This window comes from Bos javanicus, chromosome 23, assembly GCF_032452875.1.
Source record: "Bos javanicus breed banteng chromosome 23, ARS-OSU_banteng_1.0, whole genome shotgun sequence".
In the NCBI taxonomy this organism is placed as follows: domain Eukaryota; kingdom Metazoa; phylum Chordata; class Mammalia; order Artiodactyla; family Bovidae; genus Bos; species Bos javanicus.
The window spans coordinates 3486311-3508750 of NC_083890.1; the positions used below are offsets into that span (position 1 = coordinate 3486311).

The 22440-nt window shown below is 42.2% G+C and overlaps 1 protein-coding gene across 21 annotated transcripts in view; it reads left to right on the forward strand.

Moving 5' to 3' along the window:
• Nucleotides 1–22440, forward strand: part of DST (dystonin) — a 519362-nt gene that overhangs the window by 149569 nt on the left and 347353 nt on the right. The window lies entirely within an intron of this gene.

Sequence of the window (22440 nt, forward strand, 5' to 3'; positions counted from 1 at the left end):
GACTTCCGTGATGGATTTTCCCCATCAGAAAAGCTGCAGGAGAGCCATGCTGTGTGTGAAAATGGAAAGTGCATAGATCTTGTTGAAGAGCACAATTTTTTAATTTTGATTAAGTCTAGTTTATCATTGTTTTCTCTTGTGGTTCATCTTTTGATGTCATATTTAAGAAGTCTTTGCCTAACTTAAGATCATAAAGATGCTCACCCATATTTTCCTCTGAAAGTTTTGTAATTTTGTCTCTTAAATTTAGGACCATGGTCTATTTTGAATTAATTAAAAAATTCATTTTGTTCAGATATAATTGATTTACAATGTTGTAGTTAATTTCTGCTATACACCTAAGTATAGGAAACAGTGTCAGACTTTATTTTTTTGGGCTCCAAAATCACTGCAGATGGTGACTGCAGCCATGAAATTAAAAGATGCTTACTCCTTGGAAGGAAAGTTATGACCAACCTAGATAGCATATTCAAAAGCAGAGACATTACTTTGCCAACAAAGGTCCGTCTAGTCAAGGCTATGGTTTTTCCTGTGGTCATGTATGGATGTGAGAGTTGGACCGTGAAGAAGGCTGAGCGCCGAAGAATTGATGCTTTTGAACTGTGGTGTTGGAGAAGACTCTTGAGAGTGCCTTGGCCTGCAAGGAGATCCAACCAGTCCATTCTGAAGGAGATCAGCCCTGGGATTTCTTTGGAAGGACTGATGCTAAAGCTGAAACTCCAGTTCTTTGGCCACCTCATGCGAAGAGTTGACTCATTGGAGAAGACTCTGATGCTGGGAGGGATTGGGGGCAGGAGGAGAAGGGGACGACAGAGGATGAGATGGCTGGATGGCATCACTGACTTGATGGGCGTGAGTCTGGGTGAACTCCCGGAGTTGGTGATGGACAGGGAGGCCTGGCGTGCTGCAATTCATGGGGTTGCAAAGAGTCGGACACGACTGAGCGAGTGAAGTGAGCTGAAGTGATACACCTAAGTGACTCAGTTATACATATATATATTCTCTTCATTTTGATTTAATTTTTATGTATAGTACTGGGTATATATGTTAGTTCTAGCACCATTTATTGAAAAGGCTGTCTTTTCCCCATTGAGTGACCTTGGACGTCTTTGTTAAGGATATATTGACGACAGGTGCTTGGGTCTTCCTGGTCTATTCTTTTCCATTGATCCATGTGTTTTATTTTAAGCCACATCATTTTGATGATTCTAGGTTTAAGTATTGAAATTAGGGAGCACAAGCCCTACAGTTTTGTTCTTTTACAAAATTGTTTTGGCTTTTCTATTCCTTTCTATTTCTGTATAATTTTTTATATCGTCTTATTAGTCATTTTTATAAAAAATTTGCCATGATTTTAACTGTGGGTATATTTAGTCTCTAGGTCACTTGCGGAAAATTCAGCCTTACCAGTGTGAGCCCCTGAATCAGTGAATACAGTATTTGTTTGGTCTCCTCTAATTTCTCTCACCAGTCTTTACAGGGGTAGTATCTTCATCGGTAGCAGAGCATAGCCTGTGAAGTCTGACCTGGGCTCAGATCATGCCTCTGTGGAGGCCATGTGATGACTTTGGGCACGTCTGTACAGTGGGGACAGGGGCTCACAGCTCCCTGGAGATGGTAGATGCACTAGCGTGTGTGGGGCGCGGAGCTCAGCGTGGAGTGGATGGTGACTGTCCCCGTTGCTGCCCTGTCGTCCTTACTGCTGGCCGGTGGCAGCCTGGGGCAGCTGGCTCTCCCGCCGCGCCGGCCCAGCCCCCGCGGGTCCGGGCACCTCGCCGGCCCCTCCTGGCCATGTGGGGGGGACCACCGCACACGCCCCCTCTTCCGGCTCTCTGCCCCCCGACCTTCTCCAGGGGTCCCGCGGTGTCTCTGATTAGACCACAGCTTTCCTTTGCATCAGCCCATCTTTTCCTGATTTTCCAGTCTTGCTCTCTTCTCTTTGGCCTGGAAGACGTTGCCCTGAGTGTTCTCCTGTCTCGAGTGTGTGGTGAGCTCTCCTGCTGCCTGTTTGTTGGCTGAGTCTCTCTTGTGGGGTTGGAGGCTCCCTCCCTCCCCGTCTCCTCAGCCTCCTCTTGAGTGTTTTGTAGATGGCGTAATAGTTTATGTTGATTAGGACAGCATTATTTTTAAAACAAAGTTCACATTTTATTTAGGTTGAAATAAACCATACAAAATTGATTTTTTTCACCAAAAATAAGAGCAGTGTTTTCTGTATTATTCCTAGGTAAACCACAAACACTTACTTTTGTAGGTTTTCTAGGTTTTGCTTGTAAATCAAGATGAGACAGTAGATATAGTCATGGAAAAACACAGAGAAAACAGACAAATCAGTTGCCAGTATCCACAGCCTCTGACCCTTTCTCGACCATGAAACTGAAGCGTTCAGCATATGCCTGTCCAAAAGCTTATGAAGATGTAGGCTCAGTAAAGGGATGTCACCAGCGGCAGGTAGGTGAGAACAGCAGCGGCTGGCTCGTCCATTCAGACTGTATAACCCATTCCTTTCACTTCATCTAATAAAGACAGAAATTACACTGAAATCCTTGTTTGGCGAGCTCACACGTCTCTTATAGTCTGATAATTTTCTCAACTGTCCCTTACAGATTTTTAACAGCATACTTAAAACTGCCACTCCAAGGTCAGTCATGAATTTCATTGTAATGTTTTGTAAAATAAATTCCTTCCTTCCATACCTCCTCAAAATTTATTTCTTCAAAGAACTGATAGCTCAGTACCTGACAGTTGGACTCACAGTGACAGCCATTATATCTGAATACCTAACTAAAGCAGTTCCACAGTGCCATTGGCAGAGATCACACCCAAGTATAACATGGAGACTTTCAGTGCTATCTTCTGGAAGAACAGTTACTCTTCAAAGCATGGGATTTCAAAAGGGCCGTTTACGCGGGCAAATTGTTAGGACTTACCTGGTGGTCCAGTGGTTGGGAACCCACAGTGTAGTGCTGGGTGTGGGGTTTGATCCCTGCTCAGGGTTCTAAGACCCCGGCTGCTGCAGCGGCTGAGCCTGCACACCGCAAACTCCAGAGTCCATGTTCCCCGGTGAGAAATCCACACGGCACAGCAGAGACCCTGTGTGCACAGGTAAGAGCTGGTGTAGCCAAGTAAGTAAATAAGTAAATATTAAAAAAAAAAAACCCAAACAGGCAGATTATCAATGACAAATGTACTCAGTGGGGGCCTACAGGTCAAGATACTCGGTGATGAAGCGGCCTGCATGCACCTTACAGCTTTTCTATGAGATATTTTTCAAATTTCATACAGAGTTTTTTCAAATATCAAATACAAGAGAAAACCTGTGTTAAAAGTCTCTTTGTTAAGTATTTTCAGTGGCTTCTCAGTTATCTGTAGGAACCTCTGACTTGCTTGTGTAGAGCAAGCAGATATATAGATCTACTGTTAAATTCAAATCATATTTTATGTTAGAATGTGTGTTAAGCAAAGCCACGTTACTGGACATTTGGTCTGTCAGTGTTCCTCGGGGGTGCCTTCAGATGCTCTCACCCACTTTCACAGCATTCATTCTCAACCTTCATCATAGGAAGAATACATCAGATTTTAGCAATGCATAAACTTTAGGAAAAGAATGATATCTGGCAGATGAAGGACTTCATAAATAGTGGATGGAAGTTCTTTATCTTTCCCTCTGTGTTTCCACTTGATTCTCCAACAGTGCAGCTGAGCAGAGAGCATGTCAGGATTAGGTAAATCCCTTCTGTACATGTCAGCATGGTGCTCTTCTGGTGTATTGAATTTGAGCTGTCTCATGATATAGGGTGGACATCCCTGGTAGCTCAGCTGGTAAAGAATCTGCCTGCAATGCAGGAGACCCCGGTTCTATTCCTGGGTCTGGAAGGTCCCCTGGAGAAGGGATAGGCTGCCCACTCCAGTATTCTTGCTGGGAGAATCCCCGTGGACAGAGGAGCCTGGTGGGATCGCCAGGAGTCATACACAGCTGAGCGACCAAGCACAGCACATGATTCAGGGCACCAGAGATGAGCATTGAAGAGCACCGGGAAGCTGTTCTGAGAATATATCTTTCGGTTCCTGACTAATGTGTTCCATTGTTGGAGACTTAGAGCTTCTTTATAGTAACTCTCAGAGCTTAGCTGAGATTTCAGATCACTGTGCTGAGCTCTGCTGCTCCATTTCCCTGGGAGTTTCATCTGAATGTCAATATATATATTAAAAAAATTTTTGGCTGCCCTGTGTGGTGTGCAGGTTCCTAGTTCCCCAAGCAGGATTTAACTCATACTCCTACATTGGGAGCATGAAGTCTTAACCCCCGAACCACCAGGGAAGTCCCAGCATATTTTAAGCATTTACACAGGGTATGTATTTGTACATGTTCCCATTTATGAGAAAGTGGGGGACAGCAGGGTGAGATATTTGTGGTTTTTTTCTTCTTAGATGTTTTAAAGATGTGAGTGGTGGTGTAGAAAGTGATCTGACGTGGTCTCAGTCCGCTTGTAGTTTTCATGTTCCTTCCGGTTGTCTGGATGCAGGATGCCAGTTGCTTGGGAGGTAGACCCTGCCCTCCTGCCCAGCCTGAGGGGCTTTCGCTGGTGGCATTCTCCCTCCCAGGGACCCCAGGGCAAGGGGAGGATTTGGGGCTCCTTTTTCACATCTGCCTGTGTGCACATACTCAGTAAGTGTGTTCTGTGTTTAGCACAAGATACTCTTACTTTTTTCTGAATCATCAAATGTTATTATGTTTTGTTCAGTAGCAATTTTATTTATTTATTTAATTGAACTATAGTTGATTTACAATGTTACGTTAGTTTCAGGTGTACAGCAAGGTGATTCAGTTATGCACACGTGTGTGTGTGTGTGTGTGTGTATTATCTTTTTCAGATTCTTGATTTCATTATAGGTTTTTATAAGATGCTGAATATAGTTCCCTGTGCTATACGGTAGGTCCTTGTGGATCATCTGTTTTATATATAGTAGCGTGTATCTGTTCATCTCATACTCCTAATTTCTCTCTCTCCCCTTTTCCCCTTTGGTAACTGTAAGTTTGTTCTCTGTGTCTGTGAGTCTGTTTCTGTTATTATAAATAAGTTCATTTGTATTGTATTTTTGATTCCAGTATAGGTGATGTCATATTATACTTGTCTTTTTCTGTCTGATTTTTCAGTATTTATTTTTGAACAAAATATGCCGCTCCCTAACCATGTAATCCCGGGGAAACATGTATTCCATCTGTGTCTGCTTCCTTGTCTTATATTTTGAAGATTACATTGAGTGAAACTCTGAGAACAGCCTTGGAACATGGCAGGTTCAGTAAATGCTGGCAGCCTATTTTATTCCAGTTCTTTGAAGAAGGACATTGTATATTTGCTCCATTCAGTGAAAATCATTTAGCCAGATCAAGGGTTTAACTAGTTGTTTCATTCTTTAATCATCCTGCTTACATAGGAAGTGCTGAGTTATTTTTCTTTTTAAATGTGAATGCCCTTGTTTGTACTTACGAGTTGGTATCACTCCTGCGGTAGCTTAGAGACAGTCTTTTGACTCCATGGTTTTATTATTTTCCAGTACTAGGTCATGTCAAGTTCAGTTTTATTTATTAAAATATCACGGAAATTTTATTGGATTGGCCTAAATATTTGTTTGGGTTTCCGTAAGCCGTAATGGAAAAATCCGAACAAACTTTTTGGACAACCCAATATATTCAAACATTGACTCCGATTTTCCAAAGATCCTGTTTTACCTTGTTTCTACATAAATCCACTGAGTTACAAGGAAGGTATTTGATTTGCTCATGACTGCAAAGGAAATCGCAACTCCTGGCTTCTCGTTTGTTTCTCTTGTCCCAGATGATTCTGTTTCCTTAGAAACTGCATGATACACATGGTTTATGCATCGTGGATCAAGTAAGCTTAAGCACTCACTCAACTATTTGAAACTTGTTTTAAAGACTTCAAATCCCTGTGTGCTGCATCCTGCTGAGGTGACGTGTTGGCCTGTAACCCATGCCCCACGCTGTGTGACCCCATGGATGGAAGCCCACCAGGCTCCTCTGTCCATGGAATTCTGCAGGCAAGAACACTGGAGTGGGTTGCCATTCCCTTCAGGGGATCTTCCCGACCCAGGGATCGGACCCAGGCCTCCTGCCTTTGCAGGCAGATTCTTTACCATGTGAGCCACCAGGGAAGCCCATTGCATCCTGGGGGAATGTCCTAAATCTTTAGCATAGGGCAGTGACCTCTTAGAATGTTCTAAAGGTCTCCATACTGTTAGTCAGCATTTCAGCTCTTGCTGTTAGGATGGGTGTCAACTTGCAGGTCAGCTTGGTCTGCTGGTAAGAGTCACATCAGGGAATGGATTGGCATTTCCTTCTGGTTTTCTCCCTTTGAAAGGGAGTTCTGCCTCTGATCGTCAGGGAAACATTTGGTAGATGTTTGATAATTTTATTGGTGAAATTCCATAGAAGCTGCTTATACTCAGATTATTTAATTCAAGATGATCCTATAAATTTTAATTTAAGACGATCCTATAAATTCTCCTCTATTATATTTTGCAGTCTCCTGAACACTTAAGAGACAGAAGGTGTCTTTAAGCAATATTGCTTCCCAAGTGATGCAGTGGTAAAGAATCCGCCTGACAGTGCAGGAGATGCAGGAGACGCGGGTTCAATCCCTGGGTCGGGAAGATCCCCTGGAGAAGGAAATGGCAACCCACTCCAGTATTCTTGCCTGGAGAATCCCATGGACAGAGGAACCTGGTGGGCTGTAGTCCATGGGGTCACAAAAAGAGTTGGACACTACTGAGAGACGGAGCACTCACAGATATCACTATTACAGCGAATAAGGAAGGGAAAATAAAAAACACTTCCCCTGGAAAAGAAAGGAAAGTATCAACTAAGATTGCAGCATATATTTGAAAAGTATTTCCAAAGGGAATAGACTGTTTTCCAGCAGCTAATGTCATTGCCCAGTGTTGTTGAGTTAGCGGTGGTTAGGCCGTAGTGTTTAAAGAGGACCAGAGTTTATAATTTGGTCCTGGCAGTTTGCTTCTCTAAATTCACTTTCCTCACCTGCAGAATGTGGTTCATATCCACTTACAGGATTTTTGTGAGAAGGAAATGGGATGGTACAGTGCAGACAGACACCCCCCAGATGGCCACTCTCATGGCATAGATGTTCATGCCCGGTACGGTGGAGTATTTTGGATCATTTGTTAGCATTGTACTATACTGTATGATATTTCTGTGTTCTGGGCCTTCTTAAATATAATGATTTTCTTCTTTTCAAATTGAATTTTGACCTTTTCAAAAGTCTGGAATTCGCTGAAGACGGAGTTTTCCAGCACTTCATGAATGGTGGTGTTTATGTTGGATTGGCTGAGAGCCAGGTGGCAAACACCATTGAAAAGGAGACATCAATTTTCCCCTTTACGAGAGGCCGCATGGTGACCCTTGCCTGCCCTTGGCCATGGATATCAATGAGTGTAATGTGTATAGAGCGGGGGAAAGGTCTTGCTGCTCAACGTAAGGCCATGGTTCTCTGAGGTGCATTAGTATGTTCCCATGAGCTCATGTTTGACGTGAACGGTGTCTTTGTCCTGAGGTCCTTAGGATCTAGCTAGTCGTAGAGAATCAATATTTGGTACAATTCCCAGTGGTTAGATTTTATGAGAATATACTGTGTTTTTTTGTAAAAAAAAATCCACAAAACTAGTGGTATTAAAACCCAAAAATATTTATTGAACTCTTATTACATGTTACACTTTGTTAAAGTATCTTTGTTACAGAGTTGATGCTTGTTACCAAATTTAAAAGATTGATTTAATAAATGTAGCATTGCAAGTCAACTATGATAAAGTCAAATTAAAAAGAATAAAAGGTTGGTTTAAGTTTTTTCCTTAAGAGTTTTAAGATAAGTGTAATTGAACCCGTAAAGTTAAGATATTTTTTCCTCATTGTCCATGGAGATGAGAAAATGTCATTCTATTTATAGAATTGTATTCTAAAATTTAAATATGGTTCTCATTATGTAATTCATGTCATAATGAATTCTTCTTATAATGCTTGGTTTTCAAACCCATTTTCTGACTGTTCCCTAAATGTAAAATGTAAGTAGATTGATGAAAAAACAAATAATCAAGAAGTAGAAATAGAAGTGGATATTAAGAATTAGAAATCAACTTTAGTTTCTCCCTTAAGATTTATTATGTGACATGTATCAGGAAGATTATAACATTTAGTTAAGTTTTATTATCGTTTCTCCAGATTTATAATTTTTTTACTTAAGAGTTTCTCAGAAATTTCATTATATATAAGTCCTTTATGTATATACCAAGAGTCTTTGATTTCTCCATGTTATAATAAGGGTGAAGTTGCATGATCTAGGGGAAAGGAAGGTTTTAATTCTTTTCTGAATATTTTATAAAAAAAGATATTCCTGATCCTTGTCTAGCTTGTGAATAATGCATATAAACAAACACACTCCCAGTAGGAAAACAGAGTTTATAGGACCTTTTCATAACATAATCTTGTTAGTTTTCCTCAAAGAACGAGATGAGCAATAATAATTGCTCATCTTACAGCAAAGGGCTCAGAGGTTAAATTTGTTTTGTTTTGCTTTAACAGTTGGCATTGCTTAAACAGGTTTCTGATGAGTATAAGTGAGAAACAGCCCTTGACCCTGGCAAGATGTGTAAATGCACTGTTAAATGCATCACTGTCCTCTGGACGGGATCCTGGAACAAAAAGAGGACATTAATGGAAATACCACTGAAATCCAAATGAAGGCTGGAGTTTCATTTTTTAAAACGTATCGGTTCAGTTCAGTTCAGTCGCTCAGTCGTGTCCGACTCTTTGCGACCCCATGAATTACAGCACACCAGGCCTCCCTGTCCATCACCAACTCCCAGAGTTCACTCAAACTCACATCCATCGAGTTGGTGATGCCATCCAGCCATCTCATCCTCTGTTGTCCCCTTCTCCTCCTGCCCCCAATCCCTCCCAGCATCAGAGTCTTTTCCAATGAGTCAACTCTTCGCATGAGGTGGCCAAAGTACTGGAATTTCAGCTTTAGCATCAGTCCTTCCAAAGAAATCCCAGGGCTGATCTCCTTCAGAATGGACTGCTTGGATCTCCTTGCAGTCCAAGGGACTCTCAAGAGTCTTCTCCAACACCACAGTTCAAAAGCATCAATTCTTTGGCGCTCAGCCTTCTTCACAGTCCAACTCTCACATCCATACATGACCACAGGAAAAACCATAGCCTTGACTAGACCGGCCTTTGTTGGCAAAGTAATGTCTCTGCTTTCGAATATGCTGTCTAGGTTGGTCATAACTTTTCTTCCAAGGAGTAAGTGTCTTTTCATGGCTGCAGTCACCATCTGCAGTGATTTTGGAGCCCCCAGAAATAAAGTCTGCCACTGTTTCCACTGTTTCCCCATCTATTTCCCATGAAGTGATGGGACCAGATGCCATGATCTTCGTTTTCTGAATGTTGAGCTTTAAGCCAACTTTTTCACTCTCCACTTTCACTTTCATCAAGAGGCTCTTTAGTTCATCTTCACTTTCTGCCATAAGGGTGGTGTCATCTGCATATCTGAGGTTATTGATATTTCTCCTGGCAATCTTGATTCCAGCTTGTGCTTCTTCCAGTCCAGCGTTTCTCATGATGTACTCTGCATATAAGTTAAATAAGCAGGGTGACAATATACAGCCTTGACGCGCTCCTTTTCCTATTTGGAACCAGTCTGTTGTTCCATGTCCAGTTCTAACTGTTGTTTCCTGACCTGCATATAGGTTTCTCAAGAGGCAGGTCAGGTGGTCTGGTATTCCCATCTCTTTCAGAATTTTCCACAGTTGATTGTGATCCACACAGTCAAAGGCTTTGGCATAGTCAGTAAAGCAGAAATAGATGTTTTTCTGGAACTCTCTTGCTTTTTCGATGATCCAGCGGATGTTGGCAATTTGATCTCTGGGTTCCTCTGCCTTTTCTAAAACCAGCTTAAAAAGTATGTAAAGAGTTAAAAATTTGGTGGTGGGGGCACAGAACACAAGACAAAAAAATGTGACAGGCAACTGAACAGATGAAAATATCACATTATCACATGTGTGCAAGTAGGTATAAGACTTTTTAAAAAATTGTGCTGTTGCTTTTAGTAGGGAAACTGGTAATAACCTAGGTGCCCGTCAGTATTATAATGGATAAATATCGGGTTGTGTAATTGGGCAGTGAGTGCCATATATCAGAAGTATGAGCTGGTATTATGTCAGCATAGTTAATTCTGAAGTTAATGTCAGTAAATAAAGCAAGTTACCAAAAAAAGAAGCCGCCTTTTTGAATATTTTAAAAACGCTTTATTTAAACATTATACGCACACTGTTACAAAATCTAACAGGAAAGAAGATTTATAATGAAAATGCAGTTTCACCTGCACTTCTTCCCTTTTCCTGTCCCTAGAAGCCTTCGGGAATCATGTCTTGGTTTTTCTGGTGGTTCCTTCCAGGTCTCTAAATAAGATATTTATGTTGCTGTTTTTATGACTAGACTAACTGTAGACATCTTCTGTTAATTCCTGTTATGATAGATGCAGAGTTACCATGCTTATAGCATGCCTTTTTTGTGACTCTGGTTTTGGGTGGACTTCTGGATCTGTTCACGCATTGTCCACCGGGCTCTCTGGAGGGTGAGCCTCTGTCTTGCCCTCCCTCCTCACACCCCCACCCTGCCCTCTGCTTCTGCCGGCAGAGACGGCCCGCCACTTCCCTTGTCCTCTTGAGCTGATCATAGCATTCATTAGTATTTTGTGTTCACAGATCAGTATTTTGTGTTCACAGCGTTGTGACTTAGTAAATGCTGCTCACAGCTGAAGCACAGAATAAATGTGATGACTTTCTCTTCCTTGAAAACCTTTTGCATTTCCTGGAGTCAATAGTCATGTTGCTTTTTGCTCGATTTTCTATGTACTCACCACACATCCATCCCCAGATTGTTGCCCAGTTGTTAGAATTTTTCTCCCAGTACAGTGTTCTCCCTTGAGAAAGGGGGGGGAGGATAAATTCTGTGAGACCTCAGTAGTCTGGAGGCTTTTGTTATATGCTTACAAGTAGTTAATAATCTCTAGGTTGGAAGTTAATTTTCTTTCACAATTTTGAAAGTCTGATCTGTTGTCTTTGAGCTTTCACTATTGCTGTTAAGAAGTCTCAAGCTTTGACCAAATCCTAGTATGAAAGATTCTGAAATAATTGGTCTGGATTGGAGCCCAAACATAGGTATTTCTGGAAAGCTCCTTGGTAGTTCTGATTTGCAGCCAGAGTTGAGAACCCCTGTTTCAAGGTCTTTTTTTGTCTAGAATACAGTGGCTTTTCATGACGCACTGTAATGGGGGTCTCTTCATCCATTACGGTAGGTGCTTGGTGTCCTAATAATCTGTAAATTTATGACCTTTAAATTTGGGAAGTTTTTTATCTTCTTCCTTCAAGTTTCCCTCTTCTACTGTTTGTAGGTCCTGTGCTCCCATCTTCCATTTTCTGTGCTTAGATGCTCAGTTGTGTCTGACTTTTGTGACCCCATGGACTGTAGCCCGCCAGGCTCCTCTGTCCATGGCGACTCCAGGCAAGAACACTGGAGTGGGTTGCCATTCCCTCCTCCAGGGGATCTTCCCAACCCAGGAATCGAACCCAGGTCTTCCGCATTGCAGGCAGATTCTTCACCATCTGAGCCACCAGGGAAGCCCTCCATTTTCTGTAACTTTCTCTTGTTTTGTTTTGGTTTCTGTGTGATTTCCTCAGTTTGATCTACAGTGTTTCCATTGAGTTTTTCTTCTTTTTTTTTTTAATTTAATTTTTTAACTTTACAATATTGTATTGGTTTTGCCATATATCAACATGAATCTGCCACAGGTATACATGTGTTCCCCATCCTGAACCCTCCTCCCTCTGAGTTTTTCTTCTTTATTATATTTTTATTTTCCAGAAGTTTATGTTCTTGGTTCTGAATATTCTATTTTATGGACTCCTTTCTCTCCCATCTTTACTGAGATCGTATTAATTGGACATATACCATTGTGTAAGTTTTACGGTGTACAAGGTGATGATTTGATACATATATTGTGAAAAGATTACCACAACAAGGTTAGTTAACACATCTATCACCTCGCATAGGTACCTTTTTTGTGTGTGTGATAACAACATTTAAAATTTATTTTCTACAATTTTGTAAAGTTTAAAAATAAAATAAAATTTAAAAAAAACAAAATTTATTTTCTTAGTGGGAAGAATGGGGTGGGAGTTTGGAATTAGCAGATGCAAGCTGTTATACATAGAATGGATGATCAACAAGGTCTTACTGTATAGCAGAGGGAACTCTATTCAGTATCCTCTGATAAACCATAATGAAAAAAAATGAAATGAAAAAGAATATAAAAAGAATGTATATGTAGGTATAATTGAATCACTTTGCTGTACAGCAGAAATTAATACAATAGTATAAATTAAGGATGCTTCAACAAAATTAATTTAAAGAGATTTACTCTCCTAGCACCTGTCAGGGATGTAGTGCTGTGTTGTTGACTGTAAGCGCTCTGCTCTACATTGGATGCCCAGAACTTACTCATCTTATAGCTGAAGTTGTTCCTTTTGATTAGTATCTCCCCATCTCTTCCACCCCTGTCAGCCATCAGTCTGATCTCTGTTTCTGTGAGTTTTTTTTTTTTTTTTAAAGATTCCACATGTAAGTGAGATCACACAGTAGTTTCTCCCTGTCCGACTTATTTTAATGCTCTCAAGGTTCATCCGTGTTGTGGCATATGGCACGATTTCTTTCTTTTTATGGTTGAATAATATTCCATTGTATAAGTGGGTGTCACGTTTTCTTTCTTCATTCATGGACGCTTGGATTATTTCCACGTCTTGGCTGTTGTGAGTAGTATTGCAGTGAACACGTAAGTGCAGACATCTCTTCAGGACGGAGATTTCAGTCTCTTCAGCTGTGTGCACAGAAGAGGGCTTGACGTGTCACATGGCGGCTCCACTTCAGGTTTTCGAGAAGCCTCCACACTGTTCTCCATGGAGACGGCGCCAGTTTACAGTCCCAGCAGCAGCGTAGGAGGGGTTCCTTTTCTCCGCATCTATAGTAATACTTGTTACCTCTTGCCTCTGACAGTGGCCATTCTGGCAGGTATGTCTCGTATCTCGTTGCGGTTTGGTTTGTGTTTCCCTGATGATTGGTGGTGGTGAGCATCTTTCCGTGTGCCTCCTGGTGTGGATGGCCTCCTACTTTTATCTGTCCTCCTCTCTAAGGATGTCAGTAACTTTCTGTTAAGTTTCCATCTCCCTTCCCAGTTCTCTTTCCTCCAAGTTTGTTTTACAAAACCCATCATTCGTATCGGTGCCCGCCTTCCCTACTGGAGGCTTTCCACAGCACTCTTAGTGGCTTACCTGCTCACGTTGAAAAGCTGACTGAGAGGTTCTGTGCGTGTGGTCGACACGGCAGCTTTAGCCTTTGCTCTGATGATCTGGCTGGGCCATTGCATCAGAGGGGCGTGGGGAGTCCCTGCTGTCATTGTCTGAGGGCCGTTTCTCCTGGGCCGCTCAGCTTCCTCAGAGAGTATGGTTTTCAGCTCCAGCTGATGAGGGAACTGAGTGGGCGGAAGGTGGGAGGATGTCCAAATTGAAAAAATTTTATTAAATATTGGAGCATGGTTGATTGACAATGTTGTGTTAGCTTCAGGGGTACAGCAGAGTGACTCAGTTACATATGCGTATGTCCACTCTTTTCCAGATTCTTTCCCCGTATAGGTTATTACAGAATATTGAGCAGAGTTCCCTGTGCTATACGATAGGTCCTTGTTGATTATGTACTTTATATCTAGTAGGGTATAAATGTTAATCCCAGCTCCTAATTTATCCCTCCCCTCGATCTTTCCCTTTGTTTTCTGTGTCTGTGAGTCTGTTTGTAAATAAGTTCATTGGTACCATTTTTAAAACTTGCACATGGAAGTGACATCACATACTTGTCTTCCTGTGACTTGTTTCGCTTAGGATGATCTTCGGGTCCAAGAGCGTGTCCGGTTTTCGTGTGGCCTCACTCTTCACCGCCTTTGGCGTCCGTGTCTCCAAGACGAGAGACCCCCATCTCTCTCTCTCTGTCTCCTCTGTTGGTCGGCGGTCACGGAGGGTGGGGCACCTCCCTCAGAGACCACCCCTGCCCCTCTAGAGCTGCCGGTCCGTCAGCTTCTGGGGGGCGTCCAGCAGGGTTTCAGATAGGAACCGGGATGCTCTGCTACTGCCTGACGCTCTAGCTTTTCATCTGTTGGGTCAGGTATCACCAGTTCCTTTGCTTTTGGGCTCCCAAATCTTGTCTTTTTTTTTAAAAAGTATTGAAGTACAGTTGGTTTCACAATATGGTGTTAATTTCTGCTGTGCAGCACATGACTCAGGTAAACATATATTCTTTTCATACTCTTTCCCTTTGTGATTTGTCAGGATATTGAACACAGTTCCTGAATCTTATTCTTAACAAGTCCTTTTCCTTTCTCCTTGTTTGTAGGAGGAGATCCTAAAATTAGATCCCCTCACTGTCAATGTAGTGGCTTTCAGGAGAGGAGACGTGAGCTCAGAGTTCAGCTGCCCAACTTGATCAGAACCGAATCCTGTGATTATGAAAAGTGAAAGCTAGACGATAAAAGGCCTCAGGTTGCCGTCAGGGCTCCACGTGGAGCCCCAGCCCTCTCAGCAGCCCTCCCGCTGGCCTCCGTGGTGTCTGAGTGTCTGCACAGACCTCGCAGGGCCTTGTGTCTGCTGTTCTTTCCCAGTAGATCTGGCTGCCACTCGTTGGACTGAAGAGTTAAATTTGGAAAAGTTATTTAAACTCTTCTGCTGCAGTGCAGGTTGACAGCCGGTTTTAAAATAAAATGTTGAGTTTAGAAACCCTAAAAATGCTGTGTTGGTTTTCACCAAAAGAGCTGGTGTGTGTGTGCTAAGTCGCTTCAGTTGTGTCTGAGTCTTTGTGACCCTATGGGCTAGAGCCAGTCAGGCTTCTCTGTCTGTGGGATTCTCCAGGCAAGAATACTGGAGTGGGTTGCCCTGCCGTCCTCCAGGGGACCTTCCCAATCCAGGGATGGGACCCACATCTGCTACGTGTCCTGCGTTGGCAGGTGGGTTCTTTGCCACAAGCGCCGCCTGCATCTCCTGCTGAAATCACTCATTGCCTGCACTGGCATTTTAAACATTTCTGCTTTCTCAGTGTCAGCTCTACCTCACTCAGGTGTCACAAAGGAAAGTTAGAAATTACAACGCATGTGGCTTCTTTGATTAGACGTTTGAAGCAGAAACTCTGTGATGTTTCATTTTAAGACCTTTTTCTTCCTCTGAAGAATTGATAACAGCATCTTAAGGAACTTTTACTAAAAATAGTTTGGGGGGGGTAAGTTTTTGTCACGACTTACTTATCAGGGACAAAGTGTACATTCTTCACTGCATATTCATTTAAGTTGAAAAAAGCAGTCTGAAATTAGGCCGGATTTGCTAAACTAAAGAAAAGCTAGATTTTTAACGTTTAGACGGACCAGGAACTTCCATTTTTTTGGTGAATATTTCTCTCCTCTTCAAAAGCATGTGGTTGTTTTGGTTGGTAGAATTCTCTTTGGGTAGTTTGCTTTTCTTGTATTTTATTTGCAAAAACTTAAAATCTGTAGAAAAGCTGAAAGAAGGATTAAGTGAACACTTTGTATCCTTTCACCTAGGTTATCTAGGTTCAGTGTTAACAATTATTAACATTTTGGTGCCTTTGTATGCTGTCTCTTTATTTTTAATTTTTTCTGAACCATTAAACATTGTTTATACATTAGGTACTTTGTCCCTAAGTCATCACATATGTCCTCAGAATGTGGAATTTCTCTTATATAATCAGCATACTGTCTTCATCCCTAAGAAGGTGTCTATAATACTGTCTGATATATAATAGGCATTCTTCCCTCATTTTTCCCAACTTTTCACTCCCACCCTCCCCTAGGCCCCCAGGACCTCAAGATTCAGACAAGGATTGCAGGTTGTGTTTGATTGGTATATATCTTTGGTCTCATTTATTCTAGAAAAGACCCCTCCTTGCCAGTCGTCTGAAGGAATGTCCTGCAATCTGGATTTTTAATTTTGATCCTCACTTGATTCATTGCTATTGTAGAAACTGATCGTTTCTTCCTCATTTATTAGCTGGTGTTCTTCTGTACAGAAGACCGTTCACCACCGCCCCCCCCCCCCCCCCCCCCCCCCCACCGCCAGCTCTTTTCTACACGTCACTGTTGACTTACGGATTCTTTTTTTTACTCTGTGTGTTAGAACCCATTACCACTGCTATTCTTTTTGATGCTTAAATTGTCCCAGGTTTGGCTAGTGGGAGCCCTTGCAGCCAGCTTCTGCTTTTTTTTTTTTTTTTACCATGTTCTTGTTAATCTTGAGGCATCCCTGTTTTCTGGCACAAGATATTCCCAGTTCCCCTTGTGCTTTCTCTGCCCCAGATCTGCAAATCAGGTATCTGAAGAGTCCTGGTTTCTTTTGCTGGGGATGTGTTTTTGGAAGCTGAGATCTGGGAGCTAGATGCCTTTATTGTTATCTGGTTACCCCTGCTCTTAGGGCCTTTTAATGGAAGTAGCTAGGAAATAGATGTTTTCTTTTTTCTTTAGAGATTTCTTATTTTTATAGACCCAGGAAATTATAGCATACATAGAAGGATTTTATTCTTTTAAAACTAAAAAAGAAGTTTTTTAAATTGGAGGATGATTGCTTTAGAATGTTGTGTTGGTTTCTGCTGTATAACCGCACTAATCCGTCGTAATTGTGTGTATATCCCCTCCCTGCCCCTCCCCCCACCCCTCCCTGTAAGTCATCACAGAGCAGGCTGGGCCCCTGTGTTGCAGAGGAGCTTCCCACCAGCGACCTGCTTCACACGTGGCAGTGCCTGTCAGGGCTGCTCTCTCAGCTTGTCCTAATCTCTCCCTCCCTCGCTGTGACCGCAAGTCCCTCCCCTACATCTGCGTCTCTGTCTGTCCCCTGCAGATGCGTTCCTCAGTCCTGTTTTTCTAGATTGCATACATATGTGTTAATATATGATATTTGTTTTTCTCTTTCTGACTTACTTCACTCTATAGCAGGCTCAGATTGATGCACCTCACTAGAACTGACTCAGATTCGTTCCGTTTTATGGCTGAGTAATATTCCATTGTATACCTGTACTACGTCTTCATGTTGATGGTCATCTAGGTGGCTTTCATGTTCTGGCTATTATAAATAGTGCTGAAGCCTGTTTTTAAGTCATAAATGTATTAGTGATGCTCACTATTTGAATCTGATATCATGGGGTTCTTTTTCACCTTCTTCTGATGTAACCTTTTGGTTCCTACCAGCATTTGTATATAACCTAATTGCTCTTTCCTACAATATACGTGGAACAGCGCCTCTGTTACTACATCTTATCCTTACCAGCCTCATTCGGTGTCAAGGTCTGGAGGCTCTCCCAGGCTGCCTACTGGAAATAGATGAAAGGATGAGGGATTTGATGTAGGCATAAATGGTGGCCCAGATCTAAGGCAGCTTTTAGAATCAGCTGCTTGCGTCCCGCTGCTGTCTTGGCCTTGGTTACATTTTCATTCCAGGTATCTCTGCTCCTTGTCTCCCACCTTCAGCCTTCCCCAGTGTGGAGGAATTTTCCAGGCTGATCCTTTACCCTCTGTTCAGCAGCACCCCTTTTGGGCGATGTCTTTGCTATTGTTGGTCACGAGCAGGGCGGAGAGATTTCTTTTGTGGAAAGGGTCTGGCTGCTTTCTTTTGTTTGAACGCTGTAATCACTGGACGTTCTCAGGTTTAATGGACTAGTACAAACTGGCTTTTATTTTTCTTAGAATGGCTATAGACTGTTTCATCCAGAAGTGTGGTTCAGTTCAGTTCAGTTCAGTCGCTCAGTCGTGTCTGACTCTTTGCGACCCCATGAATTGCAGCACGCAGGCCTCCCTGTCCATCACCAACTCCCGGAGTTCACCCGGACTCACGTCTATCAAGTCAGTGATGCCATCCAGCCATCTCATCCTCTGTCGTCCCCTTCTCCTCCTGCCGAAGCGTGGTTAATGGCGTATTTTCAGTTCATGAGTAATTTCGAAAATAAGGTAGTAAAATGTGTTTAATTTCCAGCTTGCCAACCGCAAGCTGTAGTCTCTTTCTGAACAAATCAAAGTCATTATACAGGGCAAATATATTTAGCTACTGATGACATCTTAGAGAGCGCCCAAAAGGAGGAAAAAGATATGTGTGTTTTTTTTTTCCCCTAGATTTCTGAATGAGAAGAAAAGGTAAGCTGCCCAAAGTCTGTCAACTTGATATTTTAAGAAGAATAAGTTTTTTTTAAAGAAAATCTATGGTAGGTGTTGTTAGTGACTGAGAATTAACAAGCCAGTTTGTAAAATAGTGAATAAAATAGTGAACAGAACATAAACTTTCAACTTAACAGACTTAAATTTGAAATTGGCTTGTTCAAACTTTGTGGCATGGAGTAGATGGCGAATGCAGTCTTGAGCCTCAGTTTCCCTTTTGTAAAAGGAGCATGATAACACCCACTATCTCCAGAGTTCAGTTCAGTCACGTCCAACTGTTTTTGACCCCGTGGACTGCAGCACGTCAGGCCTCCCTGTCCATCATCAACTCCTGGAGCTTGCTCAAACTTGTGTCCATCAAGTTGGTGATGCCATCCAACCATCTCATCCTCTGTCGTCCCCTTCTCCTCCCGCCTTCAGTCTTTCCCAGCATCAGGGACCTTTCCCATGAGTCAGTCATCATGGAGCCAAAGTATTGGAGTTTCAGCTTCAGCATCAGTCCTTCCAATGAATATTCAAGACTGATTTCCTTTAGGATGGACTGGTTGGATCTCCTTGTAGTCCAAGGGACTCTCAAGAGTCTTCTCCAACACCATAGCAAAAAGATCAATTCTTTGGCGCTCAGCCTTCTTTATGATCCAACTCTCACATCCATACATGACCACTGGAAAAACCATAGCTTTGACTAGATGGACCTTTGTTGGTAAAGTAACATCTCTGCTTTTTAATATGCTGTCTAGATTGGTCATAGGTTTTCAAGTGTCTTTCAGTTTCATGGCTGCAGTCACCATCTGCAGTGATTTTGGAGCCCAAGAAAATAAAGTCTGTCACTGTTTCCATTGTTTCCCCATCTATTTTGTCATGAAGTGATGGGACCAGATGCCATAATCTTAGTTTTTTTAATGTTGAGCTTTAAGCCAGCTTTTCCACTGTTCTCTTTCACTTTCATCACTATAAGTGAGAAATCATAGAGGGTTAGACACACAAAAAAATACCTTTTAGCTTTATTTTCTGGTAAGTCCGAAGTCCTAGCTCTGAAGAAATAAAGGATCTGCAGTGAAGCCATGGTCGGGAAGTGTGACAGCGGGCCCATCTCTAAGAGGTGGGGTCTGAACCCCAGGGGGCAGCCGTGAGCACGGTGGGGGCACCCCTGCCAGGGCTGGGGGACTGGGGCCCCGAACCTCGTCCGGGCAGGTGAGGTGGGCTCCCATTCCCGCAGGTGGTCCTGACCTCCATGCTTGGTGTGGGAGCCCAGGGACTGAGCACTGGGAGGGCACACTTCCTCATCCCAGCCCTACCCAGGGGAGATAACAGTTATTAATTTTTCTTGCCAGTGAGTGATTTCTTTCCAGTGCACTCATAGTGGTACATTATGGTCTAGCCAGTAAGTGGAAGTTGTGGAAGGTGTCGGGGAATTCTTCACCCTCCTTCCTGGAATGATCGGAGTTCTTTGCGCTGAGGACTTCTGCATAGAGTCTCACTGTGCTGATGAACACTTGTAAACAGGCACTGTGTTTTATACGGCAGCACCACTCACAATCGCAGAGAGCTGGGAGCAACCTGAGTGTCTGCCGACGGCAGAATGGATAAACAAAATGTGGTCTGTACAGGCAGTGGGATATGACCAGCTTTAGTAAGGGAGGAAGTCCTACATCTGGGACAACAGGGACCGCCCTTGAGAACATTATGCCGGGAGAAGTAAGGTAGTCACAGAAAGACAGATGCTGTCTTCGTCCACTTATAGGTGGCCGCTGCTGCTAAGTCGCTTTAGTCATGTCCGACTCTGTGTGGCCCCATAGACGGCAGCCCACCAGGCTCCCCCGTCCCTGGGGTTCAGGCAAGAACACTGGAGTGGGTTGCCATTTCCTTCTCCAATGCAATTCACAGAAACAGAAGGTAGAAGGGTCCTTACCAGGGATGGTGGGCCGGGTGGGGGCTGGGGGCGGGAATGGAGGCATCATTTAACGAGTGAAGTGTCTGGGAGGAAAAGGTTCTGGGGACTGGCTGCACAGCAGTGTGAACATACTTAGCACTAATGAGCCATAGCCTTAAAAATGGTCAAGATGGTAAATTCTATGTTACAAATCTTTTACTGCAATAAAAAGCACAATAGTTTACAAGATACTGTCTGTATAATAGACATTTATGTATATATAAACATATACTAACATTTATGTCTATGTATGGTTATTATATACACATATTAAAAAATTTAGTGTAGACTTACATGTATTTTATATTGTGCTATTTCAGTGTTTCTAAAAGATAAAAGAGTAAAAGATACACAGACTAAAAGTGATACAATCTTTCCACAGGACAATGTACATATTCATGTTAACTGAGATTTCGCTTCCAAGAATTTGTTACAAGGCAAAAATTGTGCATAAATGTTTAACAAGGGTATTAGTTTACAGCCCTGTTGATAATAATAATGAAAAGTTGGAAGCAATTCTGATTGCTCAGTTTTAGAGAATTGGTTAGATTATGGTGCGTCCATCATTTTATTGAAACAGAGATCCAGCTCTCTGTTGGCTGTGCAGCTCTCTATTGGTTGTGGGGATAAAACTTGATTGACGAATACCTTGATTCTGTTAACACTTGAAAACGTTTATGTTCTTTGTATAAACGACAGAACTCAGGTTCTTTTAACTACAGATTATGCTGTAGCCACTGTAACAGATGAATTCTCTCTCCCTTTTTAAAGTCTTGGTTTTATTTTAAAATTTTTATCTTAATTGATTTGTTTAGTTTTATTTTTGGCTGCGCTGTGTCTGTTACTCTGCGTGGGCTTTCTCTAGTTGCGCCGTGCGGGAGCTGCTCTCCAGCTGTGGTGAGCGGACTCCGGACCTCAGGAGCTGGGGTGCAGGAGCCTAGCTGCTCCGTGCCCTGTGGTGTCTTCCTGGACAAGGGGTTGAACCCATGTGCCCTGCATTGGCAGGTGGATTCTTAACCACTGGGCCACCAGGGAAATCACAGAGAGAGGGGGTCTCTTGATCATGTAAACTATTCTAGCCCTTTTTTCAAAAGTTGGATGCCAACTAATAGAAGAGTATTATATACAATTCCGTATTTCATAAACTTTTGCTTCTCAAAATATTTGATGAAGAAAAACTTGGTAGCATCTTTATGACTGTCCTAATTAAATTTAAATGTTGTTTAGATGTATATGTCATGAAAGTTGCCTTTCTTTTCTAATATTCATTTTATCAAGTTAACATTACTCACCCATACAGAGAAAGTCATTAAACAATTCCATGTTAGAACCTCTTTATAGCCATGCTTCTTTTTCTCCCCCCCCACCTTTTTTTTAAATCTGGCATTTATTTGGTATTTAATAATCTTCAGATAAGATGATCAAAATGCCCATGAGTAAATTAGTCTGCTTCTCTGTGAGCTCTGAGTTTCATTCTGAAGAGATGGGAGTCTAATTTTATCTTTTGTGGTGTATGTTACAGTGTTTTATATTTTTCCATGCTAACTTTGATGAGAATTGCAACCAGTCTTAAATAATGAAATACTCAAGCTCATAAAATAACTAAGCTATTTTGTATCAATTTGTGTAGTGTCTAGGAATGCAAAGCATTTAGTCTAGTTTGTTTTGGAGAAGACTGACCTTCTACCTCAAGTCTTGATTTAAGTAACCTTGGTTAAATTACTGTATCTCTCTGAGCATCCATCAGTTTACTCATCTGAAATTTAACTTCTGTGAACAGAGCATTTTTATACCTCAGGTGCCTTTATCTTAGGCACGTTCACTATCGCAGCCCAGATGCCAGATCTGTCGCACCATCTCTGCTCTGAGAGTTGGAGCACCCTCATGCCTTACTTATAAATGGGAGGGGTCACTGCGTGCACTTCAGAGAGTTGTTGTGAGGTGGGTATGAGTTACTGCATCTAGACTTCTTGGAAGAATGCCTGGTACATGGTAACTCAATCATACAAGAATGTTGTTTTTATCATAGTTCTGAGTCTGCGATGGTGCTTTACAATTTAAAATTTTCAGTGTTTCAGTGAATAAGAACTTGCCAACTAGTTATTGTTGTTCAGTCGCTCAGTCATGTCCAACTCTTTGTGACTTCATGGACTGCAGCACACCAGG